This window comes from Aythya marila, assembly GCF_965140915.1.
Source record: "Aythya marila genome assembly, chromosome: 1".
NCBI lineage: Eukaryota > Metazoa > Chordata > Aves > Anseriformes > Anatidae > Aythya > Aythya marila.
In genome coordinates this window covers 142,876,105-142,894,769 of record NC_139042.1, presented here as the reverse complement: position 1 = coordinate 142,894,769, position 18,665 = coordinate 142,876,105, and the positions used below count along the sequence as shown (strand labels likewise).

General features: G+C 48.9%; 1 protein-coding gene across 1 annotated transcript in view; it reads left to right on the top strand.

Moving 5' to 3' along the window:
• The window catches only part of WNT5B (Wnt family member 5B), a 69,321-nt gene that overhangs the window by 13,404 nt on the left and 37,252 nt on the right, over positions 1-18,665 (top strand). The gene's annotated exons all lie outside the window — the stretch shown is intronic.

Below are 18,665 nucleotides of genomic sequence, written 5' to 3'. Positions count from 1 at the left end.
TAGGAGATGAGTAGACCGTTTAGTATAAGGTCTTATATTTATCCAGTGGGATAATGATGAAATAACTCCTGTCTTGTGCTTTATAGTGCCTGGCACACTGGGGCCTCTGGATGTTCTTACAGTGTGAGCTGAGCTTTGAAGCCCAAGGCCATTCAGCTCTACCTACGTAGGGCACCGGGCATGCCAGGGTCCTGAGCTGCAGCAAGGGATCCCTTGGCTCCCTGATGTGCATTTCATGCCAATGACAATAAAATCTTCCCAATTTCTCTGGGAGGATTCAGTTGTGAGGATGAGGGCTGGGATTTCTGGGGTTTATCCCTGGCTCCGTGGCTTCTGCTAAGATGGAGCGCCTCTTTTCCTTCGTGGGCTCCACCTGGCACTAATGGCTGTGAGCAGCAGGGAGGGCAGAGGATTCCCACTACCACCTGAGCCTGCCCAGCTGTAGTTTATCCTCTCTGTAACAGAGGGGTGCTGGGAGAACAGCTGAGAAATACTTCTCTTCAGCTTCTGTTGTGGGCTCTGTGTCTGTCCTGCTTTCCTGGCTGCCCAATGCTCCCTAGGAAGGAGGTAGGTAAATGAACAGTCCTAGCAGATATTATGGTAGATATCTGACAGTTTTCTGTCTCTTCATATCTCCTGTGTTTTGTTCAAATCTGTGTGGTTTCTGGGGCTTTGCTGTATTGGGTTATGGCAGGGCTGGGGGAAGCGGGTTTGCTGGTGGAGGTGGGCAGAAGCCACGAGCAGCCGTCCCATGGCCATGTGCTCCACCTGCTGCACTGTGGGCTGTGGTGTGGGCTGAATACCCATGGGTTTTGTTCAATGGTTATGTGGAAAGTAGGCCTGTCTGTGCGGCGTGTCAGAAAGGTACCTTTATTTGGTGAGGAGGTACCGGTTGGATGGTGTCGGCGTCTCTCTAGTCCACCTCAGGTTATTAACTAAGCCATAATAACGTGTAATTAACCCTTCAAAAATAAGCCCTGCTCATGTATGGAGCTTGCTCCCTTCCCTCTTTCCCCCTTAAGCCCTTCTCCCTACCCTCATAGCCCTTCAGGATGACAACTGGCTGTGTGCCCCTGCTATCTAGCAGCAGTGGGCAGGCCGAGGCCTCAGGTTTGTGAAGACACAGCCATGGCTTTGCCCTGAATCCCAGCTGTGGACGGTGGCATCAGCTGAATCCGCTGGTATGCCCGTGTGGAGGGCAGGGTGTGTGAGCACACCGAGAGATAACGCCGTGCTCCGAGGGCAGGGTGTTGTGTCCTGACAGAAAATCTGCTGATGCTCCAGCGGGAGTGACTGAGGGTGGCTCCTGGAGCACTGGAGGGGTTTGGTTGGTGCTTTGGCACAGCAGTGCTGCCACAGGGGCAAAAAACATCCTGCGAAGGGCAGCCAGTCTGGAGGGTTTGAGTTCCCAAACTGCAGGGTTCCAGCGTGCCAGAGGATGTGGTGGGCAGGAGAAACTCACATCTGCTCCTCTCTGCCTGTTCCACTGCCCATTGTGCGTGTGAATGTCAAACAGCAGGGTGGATGCTGGCAGCCCGGCTCTCCATTTGCCTGCTGCACGGCTCTCGTGTTTCCGTGCCTTTGAAAGAACAGCTGACAAGTCGGGGTTGCAGTTTTTGGGAGCGGTCTGGCTTTAAAGCAGCAATTCATTCAGCTGTGCCAGTGGGAGTAACCATGAGCTTCTCCTCAGCTTGCAGACATTTAGTGCCAGGGGATGAGGAGGGGGGTGAAGGAAGGATAAAGCAGTCTTGGGCTGGAAAGGGCAGGAACAGAGGAGGAAATGATCAGGGAGAGGGGAGGTGGTAACCCAGCTGGGATGTGGCACACTGGAAGGGTGCAGGTTTGGTTATCCATCTCCCTGTACCTACACCACACTGGCAGGCCGTGGTGGTGACCCCAGTGTGAAGTCCCACGTAACCAACAGGCAGTGCTTGTATGGGGAATGAGATAAGACAGATGGTTAACGCCACCGCTGTGAGCTCTTCTCAGTTGTCACCTACCTCCTGCTCTGTATTTTCTCACCCATACTTACCTGAGGGCTGTCATCTCTTTAACTAAAACAGGGCTTTGCTCATATTCTGTGTACTAAAGCTGCAAAGAAACCCTACAGCTGCAGAAGGCAGAGCAGGGAGATATTTTATATTTCCTTCATCAGTACTGAACCAGTGTTCCAGGAAAATGGAAAAAAAAAAAATAATAAATGGGTGTTTTGTCATGGGAGAAAGTCTTATTTAGGGGATATAAAACTTTGTGTGTGACCAGTGAAGGTCTCCTGGCACTCCTGCTAACCCTTCCCAGGTCTTGCTGTGGCGCACGTAATGCAAAACATATAATAATTCCTTCTGTAGTTTCGGTCAATTTTTTTTTGTTTGTTTCCTGAACTGGTGTGCTGTGTTCGTCTGTCCTGCTAAGCCACTGCTGTGTCCTGCTCCAGCAGTCCTACCTTAACGGCTTGACTGGTTTGCTGGGTGGTTTGGAGCCTTTTGATGGAAGGCGCTATTTAATTATCAGCGGTGTTATGTTCCCAGAGTTCACTACATGAAAGGAAAATACCGGCAGTCTGTAATTAATCTAAGCTAATGTGCCACTGTTTACACTCCATCTCCCAAACCAGACAGATGTAAGAAGACACCCAGCCTTCATCTGGGATCCTCCCAGGTTATTTCTGAGCTATCTTTGGAGAACTGCCGTGAACATATCTGCCCACCCCGCAAGTCCCTCAGAAATGAGTACCTTTAACTTTTTTGAAGGAATGAGTGGGAGACTTTGTTCTCTGGCGGGGAATGGGGTTTAATGCCTTTTCGTTTGCATTACCACAGCTGACATTGGCTGGCATGGCGCTGGAGTACAGAACCTCTCCAGCAGTCGTGAATTTTGCAGTGTGAAAGGGTCTGATGTAATAGGCGTCGCTTCCTCCATCGCTCCCCTGGCTCTAGGTGACTGGAAGGCTGCTGAGCGTGGGGATGTGCTGGCTGGCCGTGGGTGCAAGACGTGTGATTCTCTGCTGGCCCGGCCTTTGGTTTTAAAATAAAATATCCTATGTTCCTTTCCGGTCACTCTGCTACAAGTATTTAGCAGAAAAAGGTGATGAAAATGCTTAGAGCTGCGGAGAGACTGAAAAGATTATGCATCTGTAGTTAGAGTGAAGGGTAATAAAAAGCAACGTGACAGAGGTATATAAACTTAGAAGTACAGAGAAGTAAACCAGGCATTCCTGTGTGTACTTTTACGCAGTACAAGGTTTTCAATTGAAACAAAACATCTGACATAGGTAAAACTTACTTTTTTCTTGCAGCACATAAATAATTGAGAGCAAGAATTTAGTAGAATTCAGAAAGCATTGGACATTTATATGGATGAAACTCTTACAGTTTATGAATTTTACTCTAGCTGTTTCAGAAGGTATCAGGCCTCCTGTTCCTGGACAGTCTTCCAGCTGCAGTTGGTTTAACTGGCCCCATCGTGCGTCGTACCTTCCTTTGTCTGACAGTGGACGCTAGTTCAGAGCCTTGCATTCTCGAGCATCTCTGCATCAAACGGGCACAATAAATGTGGCTGGAATCAGAGGTGACCACGAGTTTCTAATCACCTGAAGGCTGATACGCAGCACACAAGGACGTTGTTTTTCCCAGACCATAGATTTGAGATGATAATTATCCACCATGTCAAACCACCAACTCACTTGGCTCTGCTACCTCTTTGCCCGTCATCCATCCCAGTGCTGCAGGGGATAGGTGACCTCTGCAGGTCTGAGGCGCAGCAGAAAACCTGATGACAGCAGGACCTATACGTTCCCCTCCTCTTGGGGAATGATGCATTTCAGGTGTTACATCAGCACCTTTTGTCAGCAAGCTGTTTCATTCAGACTGAAACGAGCTGTAAGCAACTTAATCATGTAGCGAAGGCTCTCCTTGGGTTTACCCTTTTGTTGTTATGTCTTTGGGCTCTGTGTCTGATGCACAGTGACTTATATCTGCAGATATACCAGTGCAGGGTAGTCCCTGCAGTGCTGCTGCACGGGGCACTGTGTGCAGGGGGATACTCAGGGTAGGCTCCTGCCTCCATGCCCCAACCTTTCGCTGGTTTAGCCAAAGTAGCCTGCTGGCATCATTGGCCTGGAGGGAAGAAAGCTTTGTAATATCCAGCAGAGGGTGCTGATAAACAGCCTGAGCAATCGGGTACCTCTGCATGCTGGTTCTCCTGCATCTGAGCCCCAGTTTTGGGTGGGTGCCTCCAGGCTAGCAGGTGGAGTGAGCCAGTGGGAGCAGGGCTGCGGAGTGAAATGGTTGGTGCCAAAGACCTGGCATCTGCACAGCAGCACAGTGAGGTGAGGGGCTTCTCTTTTGGGCTGGCTTCCTTCTGGTCCCATGGGCATGGTGGAGGTGTGTGAGGTGTCCTCCTTGAGCATGTTCACTGGTTCGGTTTGATCCAAAGGGAATCCAGTTCAAAGGCTGCTCCAAGTTGCAGATCCCACATGGGTAGTGGGAATGACGGAGGACTTGCTTAGGAAGCGAATACTGGTTTGAACTAGGCTACTGGCATGCTTGTGGCTCTCTCTCTGGTAGAGGTCAGGTCTACTATGGAGTCCCAATCTCCAGCATCAGGCTGACCCTCTTTGAGGTGTAGGTGACTGCAGATACTCCATCTGCTCTCCATTCAGCAGTGCAGTCTGCAGCCCCTGAGTTCTTGAACCAAGTTTATGCCTGAACTGAACTCAAACTCTCCAAGTGCATCTCAGTCAAAGCTTCCAAGTTTGATCAGATCTTGCTGTTCAAGCCACAAAGTACTATGCAAAACTGTAACTTGGTCCCAGCTGTGCTCAGAGGGGTCACAAACCTTTCAGTGAACCTGGGCTGCGTTTGTGCCAAATCCCCAAACCAGGTGTATTTTTCATGTGCTTTTAGGACTGTGTGTTGTAAATGTCACGTGGCTCTGAAATTTAGTCCACAGAGCAAATGTAGTATGTGATCGGGGCACTGGGATTAGGGAAGAAGAGGAGGAATTTTTCTTCAGGTAATTATAGGCAGCTGAGTTGCCTGTGGACAAAAATGCTGCTAATGCTCAGCACCTTTAGAGTACTTACTTGCCTTGTAGCACAGGCATCCCTGCAGTCCTGTACATCAAAGGGTGTAATGCCAGTCTGGTCTGTAATCCAGCGCACACTTGCATTATACAAAGATCATAGGTCACAATTATATCAAATGCAGAAAACTTCCCTGCTGTCTTTAGAAATCTCTCTTATTTTCCCTAACGCCTTTTCTCCTGGAAAAAAAATAATCCCAGAATATTTAATAAGCGTACCTAATTAACAGTACCATCTTGCATAATTCATCCTTAATCTCTTTTACATGGGGTTTTCCATCAGCAGCTCTCAAAGCACTTTACAGAAGAGATTCTTCTCACGATGCCTGTTTTGTAAGTGGGGAAACCAAGGTAGAAGGGCAAGGTAGGAGGGATGTGTTCAAGGTTATGTGGCCAACCAAAGGTGGGGTCTGCAATAAAATTTCAGGTTCTTAGTTCTGTGCTCTGTTGGAACTGCTTCTCCAACCGCTGAAGTGCCTTTGGGTCTGGGTGAAACACAGCAGCCATTGAAACAATTTGGGACAGAAAGTGGAGGGAGGCAGAAATGCAATTACGCGCGTAGGAGCGGTCACGTAGCCAAATGCCAATGTTTGTGTAAAGCGACATGTTGTCTTTAATAACCGCAAGTGTGGTCAGGCACCCATTTATTTCCTCTGAAAGACAACATGCCGAGCAGGTCAGCGCCCTCTGGCATCATGCTGAAACACTGGGGCAGTGTTGACTCAGAGGAAAGAGTTACACTGACTAAGTCACCCCGCATCGCTTCCTGAGGGACCCTGGGTTTTCCTGGGAGTATCGGCGAGACCCAGCACTGCCGTCCTGGTGAGATCAGATGAGCTCGTGACCTGAAGTGGTCTGGCTACAGTTAAATGGAATGAGATGCTGAAAAAAAGCACAGCTCGTTTTAAGGGCTAGAAGGGTGTCAGTGTCGTCCTCCCTCCCCTTTTTTTGGGTAAGATCTGTAATTCAAGATGAAATCATTTGAAGAAGAAAAAAAAAAAGCCTTCTCTAACTAACTTGGTAATAATAGTATGGTTTTAAAAGTACTTGTTTAGCCAGTGCTGACTATATGCTTACACAGCTACCTCTGGCCTGGGAAAGATGAAAACCACAATGGCTAAGTATAGAGGCCTCTAAAATATCTTCATGTATACAGTGCCTGAATACACAAACAGAACTGTTCTCTTCTGTCCACGGGAGCAATATTTTCCATAGGGTCTGTATTGACAGAGGTTTCCCCCAGAATTATGCTTATTTATTAAAACAAAAATCCTGTAGAACTACTGAGCCCCATTTCACAACCACCTTCAATCTGATACAAGAAATGTAATCTCTTCCTAAATAAAAGCAAGCACTTTTTTTTTTTTTTTTTCATTTTGTGGTGGAAGCAGGCTCCTGACTAGGAATTGGGTTCTGTTTTTTTCTTCTTTTGTTTTTAACAAGAGCAGGGAACTATTGCCTGGATTTCAGCCTTGGCTCCTGAGAACAGCTGGTGCATGCAGGAGAGGAATTCTCCCATCCTTGAAGCACGGTGGGATCCACGTACTGAGCAACCAGGGCTGCAGTGGATGCTGGATGCATGGAGATGATGCATTTGCCTTTGCAAAGAAAGCATGTCTGTACACAGTGTGAAGCTTGCCGCTGGGATAAATTCCTGCTTGCATTTAGTATTTTGCAGCCTGTTTTCTGGAGTACGAATCTGTGCCTCTTGTGGAGGCTGATCCCTCGCTGCTGCGTGCCTCCCTTTAGGTCTTTGACTTAAACTGCCACGGTTGCTTTTGGGCAGCTGCGGGCAACGCAGCTTTCTGTTCCTCCTCTGCGAGTGTTATACCTCAAATATGTTCCTGCTGATTCCCAGCTGTGGGCGCGTTTCATACTGACACGACATATTCTTGTGTAAACGACAGATTTCCCTGAGCTGGGCTTAGCGCCCCTCGCTTTGCACGTAGCTGTAGGCAGTGCGTGACATTGTGCTGGTGGGAGCGACATCCCGTCTGAGGCAGGAGGTGGTAGGAGTGGCACACTGAATGCATGCCCAAATTATGTGCTCCAGGGAGCAACACCTGGTTTGTGAGACATGTGCAGATGTTGCGTAGGTGGTCCTCAGATGCCTGGAGATTGTCCTATCATTTCTACCGTGATTATCTATTCTGGCTCCGGATCGCTTGCTGGCATACTAGCAATGCTGGAAGCCCCCCAGCTTTCATAATAATAAGAACTTGTCCTTCCTTTTTGGGTAAAGCAGCTTCTTCAAATGTTTGTAACAATACGCAGCTGAATATATAGACAGTTCTTTCAACACAGAAGCCCCGTCTGACACAACTTGTCTGTAGTTACAGCACTCAAGCTGTGTTTTGAAATACTTATTTCTACAAGGACCATTCTTTGGGGAAATGGTGTGGAAGGGGAACAGAAATGAACGTGCCCCAGGACCTCCTCCAGGGTTGTTGGGAGGTTCTGACGACTTCCTGAAGTTGTGCCCTGGGCATGGGGATATCAGTGATTATATTTGAGTTGTCTCTGGTGGCTTCCTTGCAGAGATCTGAAGTATTTTTTTGAACTTCCATAGATTAGCTTTTCAGTTCTCGTAGATACATGGTGGGACTCTCAATCTGTGCACGAAGCAGTTGAGGTGCAGCCAGGTGGCAGGTCAGGTGGCACGCTCTTATTTTTCCTCAGAGGTGCAAGTCACCAGAAGCTCCCACACCACTCTAGCGTGTCTGAGCACTTAGACTTTGAAAAATTCAAGCCAGAAGCCATGCCACTTACCTCACCCCACTGGTGCTGATGCCCAGTGCATTGCATAGCTACATGTGAGGGCAATACAGAGTTTAAGACGTGCAGTTTTATGCTCCTGGGTGAGCAATAACACTTTTGTACTGTATGGTAGCCCAGTATCTCTGTTCTGCTGCACTAGCAATGAGGCTGGAGATGCAATTGTGTCTTGAAAATAGTGGTGGTAGTGCAAGCAGCACAAGTGCATCCATCTTTTAACCACTAGTGGTCCCTGGGCAGGGGCCACTAATACTGTCTCTGGTGATTCCTGTGGAGGCTGCCACAGATTAGTGGGGCCACAGTATGATAGATCACCAAAAAGAAAGATAAAGGAGCAAGGCTTACAGGAGTCTGTAAGAGAAGGTAGCAGGTATGCTGGGTTGGAGGGGGAATGCTGACTTACCAACATGTAGTAGGAATTGTTAATAATTTGCAATGGCAAATTGTCTTTGTAACAACATCTTTATATAATAATATTGTAATATATGAGATCTTCACAACATCCCTGTGAGGAAGTCGCTTCACATTGTTGGGATTCTGGATTCAAGCCTTGCAGGCCACAAACATTTGGGAAGACTCTAATAGTTTCCAGACGTGTTTTATCATATATCTAAAAATTTACCTGTGTGATGTAAGACACTAATTAGGCTCTTCACAAGACAAAACCAGCACCGAGGTGAAGCATGTTGCATTGGAAGCGCATTAGCAGACAGCTGAGAAGGGAAGGGAGTAGTGTGCAAGACCATAAGAGGTTGTCCTAAACAGAAGAAGAGAGGTAAAGTCTTTTCTGCTGTCAGTTGTGGCAAACATTTAAAAATAAATAAATAAAGCTTAATCTGCAGGGAAAATGAAAGACTTCAAATGGGTTTGGAGAAGAGTTAGAAGGAAACTGGGAGTGGTTAGGTGGGGGGCTGCAGGCTGTGCCTCGACAGCAGAGTTTTAGGAACAGGTGAGATGAACTTCGTTAGGAATGATCCTAGTATACTTGATCCTGCCTCTGTGTAGGATGTTGGACAGTGATCTCTGGAAGTCCCCTGTGTTTCAGAGACACTCTAAGAAGGGCTTTTCAAGGTTAACCATGGACAATGGGCTGTGTATAAATAGACTGGGAACTCCAGGAGGGAGGCTTGCCTGTGGCGCTTCGAGCAGCAGGCTGGGTGAAAGATTCAGTTTTTAGGGAGCAGTAGAAGGTGGCTGTCTTGTGCCTGGTGTTCAATTCATTGGGGTAAGAAGCTGGAACCAGAGCTGACTCCTCACCTGACCTTACTTTTCTTGTAACCCTAGTGAATCATACAGGTCGCATACTGTACTAATAGCTACTGGTGATTCTGGATTCCTTATCTTTGGGTGCTGAAGCTGTCAAGCTGTCTTGGAGAGTGGACTCATCCATCTTCTGAAAGTTAGACACATACAGAGTATCTTGAAGCACATCAGCCTTAATGAGCAATTTTGAAAATGCAAGGCCATTAGCCTCTTTCTTTATCTTACCATCTTAAAGCTCTTCACAAAAACAGTATCTGTGTGGATAGAGAACGAGAGGGAGGTGAGAGACCTCATCCAAGAAAAAAAAAATAAAAAGGCGAAACAAATGACATTTAGGCAGTATTCAAAATTGCAAAATCAAAATCCCCAGCTTAGGCACCACCTAGCTCCTGGGGGCATCTAAATTCCACAAATGCCTCATTTGCCTCTTCCTCTGTGTTTGTTTGTCTGTCTGTTTTTTATTTTAACGCCCCTCGGGTGCTGAGAGTGTTGTACTTACATGCCTGCCCAAAACTGCTTGGGTCTGATCACGATCCAGGAGGAGAACACTGTGGCCCCTCAGCCTCCCCAGGCATTTTCAGAGCACACCTAGCACATGTGGACGTGATAAGATCGGAGACAGTGGCGGCTGCAGCTTTGTTCTGAAACATCTTATGTACCAACCAAATGGTTGGAAGGCTCGGGGATCAGAACCTGCTTCTGTTTCACTCAACAGCTGCCTTACACAACACCCAGAAAGGTTTCCACAAAGACAGACTGAGAGTAAATGCTCGTGGTCTGCAGCCATTCCTTTCCTTGTGTACTCTTCTCCTTGCCACGAATCCAGATGACCATCTGTACCACAACGTGGCTTAGAGGGGAAAGATAAAGAGTGGCCCTTTCTCCCGGCCCTCGCCTGAGGGCCGGTGCTTATACCTTCTTGGTGAGGTGTAGGTTTGGAGTGCCACAGACGGAGGAAGGAATTAAAGTAGGTCTCCTGCTTCCTTAGGCTATTGTTTAAAAGCAGGGCACGCCACTGCTTCCTCAGGGTTTGTTTTGTTTGTTTGTACACAGGTGTGAGCGCAGCAATTTGACAGTAGAGGAGAAGCACCTAATTGCATGGGTTTGGATCACGTGTGAGCGAAGGCACTCGCTCAGAGCTGCCGGGAAGGTACATTGCTCCTCAGGCAGGAGAGCCGGCAGCGCTTCTCCTCTGGCTGCCCCATGCTGAGTGTGCTGACAAGTGGCTCAGTGCCCAGCAAGAAGTTGTTTTGGAGCCTCTGAAGTGTCTGACTTGTGTGTCAGCTGTGAAAGCACCAAGGACCCTAACCCTGGGTCCCACCCTTGGAGCAAGGCTCTGGAAAGCTGGGTGTTGCACTGCATGCGCCTTCAGTGCCAAGTCTTTTTTGGAACTTGTCGTAAGGAACTTGTGCAAGACCTCCTGCATAATGGGTTTGCAGAGCCAAAGCCCAGCCTTTACTGCCTGTCCGGAGGACCATATCACTGCCTGCTCTTTTTTTTTCTTTTTTCCAGTTCAGCGAGGCTCTCAGGACTGGAATCAGTTGCTTTTTCTTGAGTTGTTATTAAAAAAAATAACGCTGCACACTAAAAATTTGTTGTTGCTTCTGTGAGAAAGAATTTCTGTTAGGTGCACGGTGCGGAGTAGGACTCTGAGCCTGGGGTCTGGCTGTAGGACTGGGAGGAGGCTTGCTGCTGAGATGAGCGGTGGTGGTTTCTCTGGATCCAGCTGCAGTGGTTTGGTTTCTGGCTGAGTCTGTCTGAAAGCGGCACAGACCAAAACACAAAGAGAGGGAGGGTCGTAAGTCCCCCCATTCTCTCTTGATAATCCCTTAAAAAATAATTGCAGGCCTAAACCTCTGGCCTCCAGCAAATTTTCCACTCGATTAGAGGCTTTTGTGAAGCTGGGGAAAGGGACACGCAGACTTGCACATTGTGCCGCTGCCCGAAACTTCCAGCTGGGATTTTTTCCATCAAAAGGGGATTTTAGTAAAACCATTATAAGGGGCTTAGTCACAGAAAAGCAGTTGAGCTGAGACAGGGGTAGATTAGCTTTAACATGCTTGTTTTTGGCACTAGGGACAGGGTGGAAGTTACACCCAGCCGCTCACATGCAGCCTCCCCCTGTCTTTCGGAGCTCCTGGCAGGTGTGTGAGGGAGATGGCATCCCGGCACGCCGCGTCCAGGCGGACGGAGACGAGGGGAAGGGAGCCAACAGCCCAAACGCAAGTTCTCGTGCAGTGTGGTCTCTGAACCAAAAGCTGCTGCCATTTGATCAGCCTTTGGTGTGGTCTGCGCAAGTGTGCTAATGGACAGGTGCCCCTAGGGATGGAAAATCGTGATGGGCAATACCATTTGCAGCCTTAAGGACCATGTCCTGCCTGCGCCTTTGATCCGCATGGGTGGTCCCTCTGAGTCACTGCAGAGACAGTTGTGGTGAAGATGTAGATAGAGCAGCTGGTACCGCTGCAATCTGAGCTGTACCTGTTGTTGTGACTAGACGTCTGCCTTCAGGACTGTCAAGGCACCGCTTCTTGTCAGCTCTCTTTGTTTTGTGAGCCGAGCTGTTGCCTGAAATAAAAGCTGCAATGGCTGGAGAATCTGAAGAGAGGGCTGTTTGGTTGGAGTAGTTCCTGTTGCTGGGAGCTCTTCTACAACCTATGTTTGTACATCAGCACTTCTGGGGCTCTGGGTGGCAGACCCTGCTACGAAAGCATTAGAAAGATGCCACGTGCACTTTGTGTGTTTCTGTCCTCATCTTCCTTCTCCAGGGCTACATTAGGTTGGAAAGCTCATGTCAGGCTTTGCTGCTCCAAGTGCCAGGAGCCAGCAGAACTGGAGGCAGAGAGTGGATACCAGACATTGCTTGGCCACTTGCTGATTTGGGACATTACCTTAGTCAAGTTGCTTCCACCCCTCCTTCCCCATTAGTGACTATGCTTCCTTTTCCGATGTCTGTGCATGGCGTGAGCCATGCAGAAGCTAATTACTAATTCTAGTAAATTATTAGTTACAGCTGTTTCTGAAAAAGACACCATAACTCTATCTGTAGCAGCAGCGTTAGAAGTGGGAGGGGGGGGAAAAAAAAACAGTTTAGGTGCTAAAAAGGTCATGTGCATACAGCCCTTGATACTTTAATCACTAAGGAGGTAAGCCACTGAGCAGCTGCCAACAACATAACCAAGCCCTCCACTGAACTAACATAATCCAACCATTATTTTGATCCTGATCTGTTAGTATTCCCATACTTGCATGCTTTATAAAAATAATCATAATTTTCTTAGTGTGAAGCTATAGAGATGCAGAGTGGCCTGGGTGGTGTTGGAGACAGTGCTACTAGACCTGGAGCCCGTGAGGAGGCTTGCTGGTGGCTTGTGCTGTGGCAGGGCCTCCAGCCTGGCTGGGATGGGGTGAGGTGGTGCTGGTCCTGAACCAGGTGGGGCTTTTGCTGTGGAAATGAGTTTGTTTCCAGATGCAGCCAACCTGGGCCTGGACACACAGAACTCAAACAGGCAAGGTGTGCTGGTGGTGACCTGGCGGCTGTCTCTACAGGAGAGACAGCTCTGTCTGTGTGGCTTCCCATTTGGTTTAAGGTGTAAACCCACAGCAGCCTCGTCTGCTTGGAGGCACACGCCGCAGCTCTCACTGGAATGAACCGCAGGGAAATAAAGGGCTGGTGACAATAATGCCAAACTCTGTTTTGTGGCAGAGTGGTGCCACCTCAGAGTGGTGCCCTGATGGCGGCCATCTCACCCACGGCACTGATGGTGCCCACACAGCCACCGGGCACCCTCAGGAGCCGCAGGTGGCTCCCTGCTGGCACGGGCACCCTCAGAGGGGACAAGGCGTCTCCCACACCCTCAGCCTTCCACGGTCACACGCTTGGCACCCCACCCGCGCTGGGGAGCGGCTTCGCCAGCGTGTGCTAGTTAGTTAGTTAGTTAGTTAGTTAGTTAGTTAGTTAGTTAATGAAGCGGCGAGGCGCGGGGGCGTCGCCTGAGGGGCCGCGGGCCGCGGAGGGCGGCACTCGGCGGGCAATGCTGCCGCCTGGCGGGGCGGCGCCGCGCCTGCAGCCCCCGGCGGCCGCGGGGTGGCCGTGAGGCGGCGGCGTGCCGGGGAGCCGAGCTGGGGCCCTGCCGCCACCCTCGGCCGAGCCGCAGCTCCCTCGGACGCCGCCGGGGGAGAGGAGGAAGCCGGCTCCCCGGTGGCACGAGCAGCCCTAGGGGACCTCCCTTTGACATGTGGCGGAGGGGGGGGGTTATAGCGCCGAAGGGTGCGTGCACTTCGCTCTGAGGCTGGGGCGGCGGGAGTGCAGCTGTAGCTGTCATGAAAGGAGATAATGGCAGGGTTTTATTGCTGCTGAGTGCTTGGCGTTTTAGTTCACTGAGCAAGAAGAGAGGCCGCTGGCTACATGGCTGCGAGCGGCGTGGCCTCGCAGTGCTGTCCGTATGCCTGTGGTGCCAACCCGCTGAACTCACCTGGGGGTTGTAAAGTTTGGGCGCTTGGGGAAAAGGGGAGGAAGAGGCTGAACCTCAGATAAATAAAATCTTTCTATAGGGTTTTATTGTTTGTTTTTCGTTGTCGTTGTTGTTTGTTTATTTATTTATTCAGCTTGGAGGGGGCAGGGGGAGTTGTTTCATCTTCAAATCCTGGAGACACAAGAATCATGGGGAGGAAAATGACAAGGAATTGCCATTTCTAGGTCTGACCGCCTTAGTTTCTGTAGCAGAACAGGAGCTTGGTTTATGTCTCAGGAACCCTCTTACGGAAATACGTGCTTGGAGCACGTGTCCCTGATACTAAACTTCTGACACCCCTTCCCAAACACACCCAAGATTTGAGGAAGTCTTTTAGGAAAATCCCGTTTCCGTTCATCGTTCTGTCGCAAGGACAGATCGGACTCGGACCTTTTGAAATCCTTGCAGTGCTGTTTCAGGTTGGGCTGGCGTTTAGCTAATGCATTCGGTAGATTTAATTAAAGAGGGGGAGAAGCACTTGTATCACTGCCAAACGTGGCTGGAATCTAAGTTCTGGCATGGAACCCGGCAAACCCTCTCCAGCTCTTTATTTCGTGCAGCTTAGGGCTGGGGAATTCAGTGGGACGGCCTTTCTGGCTGGCCGCAGCAGGGAGCATTATGCAACCCGACCAGCAGCTCTGGCATGGTGCCTTGCTCATGTCCTTAGGGGTCCTCAGACACAGCCAGAGCCACCCAGTTGGGTTTATCGATTATCTGTTCTCCACAGAAGGCTCTGTTAAATCGCTGCTGGCTGAAATACTGGGATTTAAGGTAGAGGATCAAGAGAGAGAAGACAAAGAGTGTGCTTTGCTGGAAGCAACCCATGCACATATGTAGTGATGCTGCCAGACTCGGGGGACGCTTACCTTGGAGCTGTTAATGGCAGCCTCTGTGAACTTCTAGCTTTGGTTCCAAAAACTTCGGGTGTCTCGGTCACCCAGCTCTCAGTTTAACTCTTCGCTGGCAGGCCAAGGGCAGGTTCAGTAGCTATATTTGCATGGAGACAACCTCTCGTCCTAGCACAGACCCCAGGCAGTTTGCGTTACACCTGTCCCCGGTCCCCCATGATTTATTAACGGGAAAACAAAGGAGCCCAGAATCACCGCAACAAATGGATTCAGGCGAAACTGTAGCATGGGGCTGGAGGGTGTGCAACGTATAAATCTTCCACGCACAGGCCTCCCATATGCTAGTCCAAGGGCAGTAGGACCCAGGTGGAGCCTCCTTTTTTCTCCCCATCTCCCCCTCCCCACATGCGGCCTTGGAGGATGGACAGGAGAGGAGCCAGCCACAGGCTGTGGCCAGGGGCGCAGCTGCGGCAGCAAGCAGGGACCCCACGCACAGCAGCGCTTCGCTGCAGCTCATGAGCCCACATCCTCTGCCACCAGCCTGTGCCCATCTCCCCTCCGTGTCACGCCTGCTTTGCTTTCTGCCACCACCTCACGCTTTCTCTGGGCTCAGCACCGCGGCAGGGGCCGAAGGGCTGGGGCAGGCAGGGCAAAGCCAGTGGGGCTCTGAGGAGCGTGGGGGCACTGTGAGCACGGCGACACAGACAGGAGATTTCCAGCTGGCTTCCAAATAGTGTTTTTTTTTTTTTTTTTTTTTTTTTTTTTTTTTTTTTTATTGCTTTCTACCTCAGTTGCCAACTGAGTCATGTTCAAAAATTCAAGAGTGGCTGCAGAGTGAGAATTAAGTTTCCCTGTTACCCCGAGGAGTCATATGGTAATTGGTCTATGGTTGTTGGCAATGGGTTATTTATTTTAAGAAACCCTTCTCTTTACTAGTAAACACATGCGTTCTCCCAGCTCTGGCCTCGCCAGACAGTAAGGCCTGCATCTGTGCCCGAGGAAGTGTCATTCCCGGGCACCAGAGCACGGCAGGCCGTGAGGAGCGCTCGCTCCTTCTGCGGGAACAGCCCGCGGTGCCTCAGCGCTGGGCCTCAGGGAGGCTTCGGTTTCAGCAGTGTCCTTAGGCTTGGCTTCCGTTTAAATAGCACACTGAGCCATGTGGGCAATGTTTTGGGTTGTGTTTTTCTTCTTTTATTTTTATTTTTTTTTAAGTGGGGAAAGGAAGATTTGGCTGTTTCTTATTTGTTTTGTTTTTAGGGAAGGACAAAAAACTATCCTATTTCTGATTACAGAACTCAAGAGCACACGCATTATAGGCATTTTTGACACAGATATCCAACCCATCTGAACGTGGTCCTTAATAGATAGCATTTCCAGTCAAACCCAGCAGAAACAAACCATATAGGGGACCTGTCCTGAGAGCTCTATCATGCTCAGTCCCTTGTCCCTCGAGAGAACTGCTGACTACCCCTATTGGAATTTAAATTTCAGAGGTAGTGGGAACCTGATCTTGAATTCCTGTTGTTTATAGTGCTCGTACATCCTCTTTTTCAGTCAAGAAGTTACTGTAGACTTTTTTTTTCCTTAACGCAGGAAAGAAAGACCCCACACCTCCCTGCAAGTAAAGGAAGATGGATATAGTGTCAGGCTCAATTAGATCCAATTGTGGTGGCTTTCCCTACAGCGAACAATGCAGCTTTTGTGATGAACTCCCAGCAGAAAGCTTGGAAGTTGGGGTGGGGGGAACAACAACAACACCCCCCCCCCCCAAAGCCCAAATCTCGAGATAGCCTAGGTGCCAGCCTTTCTCCTCAGGGTGGGGAGGAGACAGCGCGCAGCTGTGGCCCCCATAGAAAGAAATTATTTTCCCCTTTGAAATGAGGCACCGGCACACGAGGGGAGAGAGAGGTGGCTAGAGCTGGAGACAAAGAAGTGCAGATAGTCCAGCCTCAGCCCAAAGTGTCTGCGGCCGAGGAGGTTGGCGTGGAGGCCAGGCTGGCCCTGCAGGCGCAGGGGACCTCCTCTGGTGGGGCGGCCGACCCACCTGGAGCAGCACCCGATGCGATGCGCCGGGGCGAGCGGGATAGCGCAGGGGGAACAAAGTGGCCTGCTCAGTGCTGGAAGTGCTTAAAATGCAAATGTACAGGAACTTCAGACCATCCCCCTCCCTCCTCGGCATAGAGGAAAGCAGCTTAAATACAGCCAGGCCTGGAGAGGAATGTTAAAAAGAGGGGAAGAATCACCCTCCTCCTTTCCATAGGGACCCTCACACGGCAAGATTCAGTATGCATGACTGAACAAGCAAGCAAGGACAGCTCCTCTTTTAACTTTCCTGAACAATGGCTCCAGCTTCTTCCACCATTTCGCATTCTGTCTACCCCAACTCCTCCTTTAAGAAAGGAAGGGGGCAGCGGGGGAGAGAAAGCCCTGCTGCAGGACTTAGAGGGAGAAAAGCTTTGTTTCGTGCCCTATAAACACCGCTTAAGCTCCATCTCAAACAACAATAAAAAACCCACATCGTGGAAGTCTAAAAGGGACCCTGTCAGGTTAAAAGTCATACATTAAAGAGAAAGATTATGGTATAGTACAAAGGATACCTTAGATTTTTTTTTTTTCTCTGTTAACATCCCCACTTTACTTTCTCTTTACTTTCATCTTTGCTTGGGCGGTGGAAACCAACTGAACCATTTCAGATTTCCCAGGTTCTGATGTGCTTGCGAGAGCACAGTTTTAGGTGATTGTCATAGCTGGGAAGCATTTTTATTTAATGGGTCTTCCACAGGGGATGGTGAGGGTAGGCCTCAATTTAGGTACAGAAAACCTCTGCCATCTTCCTGGAGCTTTAAAGAATTAACAAACCCACTCCTTCTGCTCCCCCTTCCAAACGTCAGGTTTCCCCTACCACGAAATATTTAATTTGCTTGACAGCAAACTTCAGCACTTGCAGCTTGTCTGACCTCAGACGGAGCAGCTGCCTCACACCAAGCAGTCCTACTCGGCTTCTCTCTAGATGCTGAACGCTCCCACAGCCAGCGCTGGTCCTACCAAAACCCTTCCCTACAAACTTTTAATTATGATGTTACTCAACATCCTGCACAGGAGGGACCAGACTCTCCACTTCCTTTCCCTCAGCGGTCACTCCTTGAAGCGAGAGCAGCCCCAACCCCGCTGCACAGCACGCTTACCGAAACCCAGGCAGGTCGATACCTCTTCAAAAAGCACAGACAACACAGATACGGCGTGTTTTTTTTTCAAAAACATACTTCATATTTCCTCTTTTATTATATAAATATCAGTTTAACCTTTTACTGTAAGAATATAAAATGTTTTAAGAGGATCTTTGTTATTTTTATACAAATTCACAAACAGTACAATTAATCCATAGGGGTCTCTGGGTTTGCGTTAACTCCATGGTCTGGCCTGTTACTGTGGAGGATTTGAGATTTTGAACACACAAGAAAAAAAAAAAGCCAAGATATTGTTCTTAAAAAAAAACAAAAACAAAAACAAAAAACTTACTCTTCCTCTTTAAAATAATAATAATAATAAAAAAAAAAAATCTAAAGAACCAGCTCCATTTTATTGACAGAACAGAGATAAGACAGATGAACTTCAGTCTCCTCCCCTTCACATTACAGCCTCGGGGCCTGCAGGCCTGCTCTGCTCCTCTCTCCACTCACAAACAGGAAGCCTCACATAGTGACCTTTTGTAGGTGATTTGGGAGGGGAGGGGGAAATATTTGCATATATCTATATATATAAATTTTTTTTTTAAACCAACTTGCATTTTTACACATTCCTGTTAACAGTAGCCCAATCCTCAGCATGGATTCTCATGTTGCATGTTTGTGCTAGAAGAGTAAAAAATGCAGAAGCACAGTTTGGGTCCCCGGTCCCCAGTGAAGAGGGACGGAGAGGCACAACCAGAATGTGAGGGTGGGACACAGCAGGGTAAGCTTAAAAGCAAACAACAAATAAAAAAAAGGGCGGGGGGAGAAAAAGAAGAACAAACCCAAGGGGCGTTATTCCAGTCTAGGCACAAAAATGTTTCAGTCTCAAAATCTCTTTCCTGTAAGAATTCCAGGGTTTTTGAGGAGAAAAAAAAAAAAAAAAGTAACAAATTAAAACGAGGTAGCCAGACATCATATATATATTTATATATATAGAATATATTCAGCAGAAA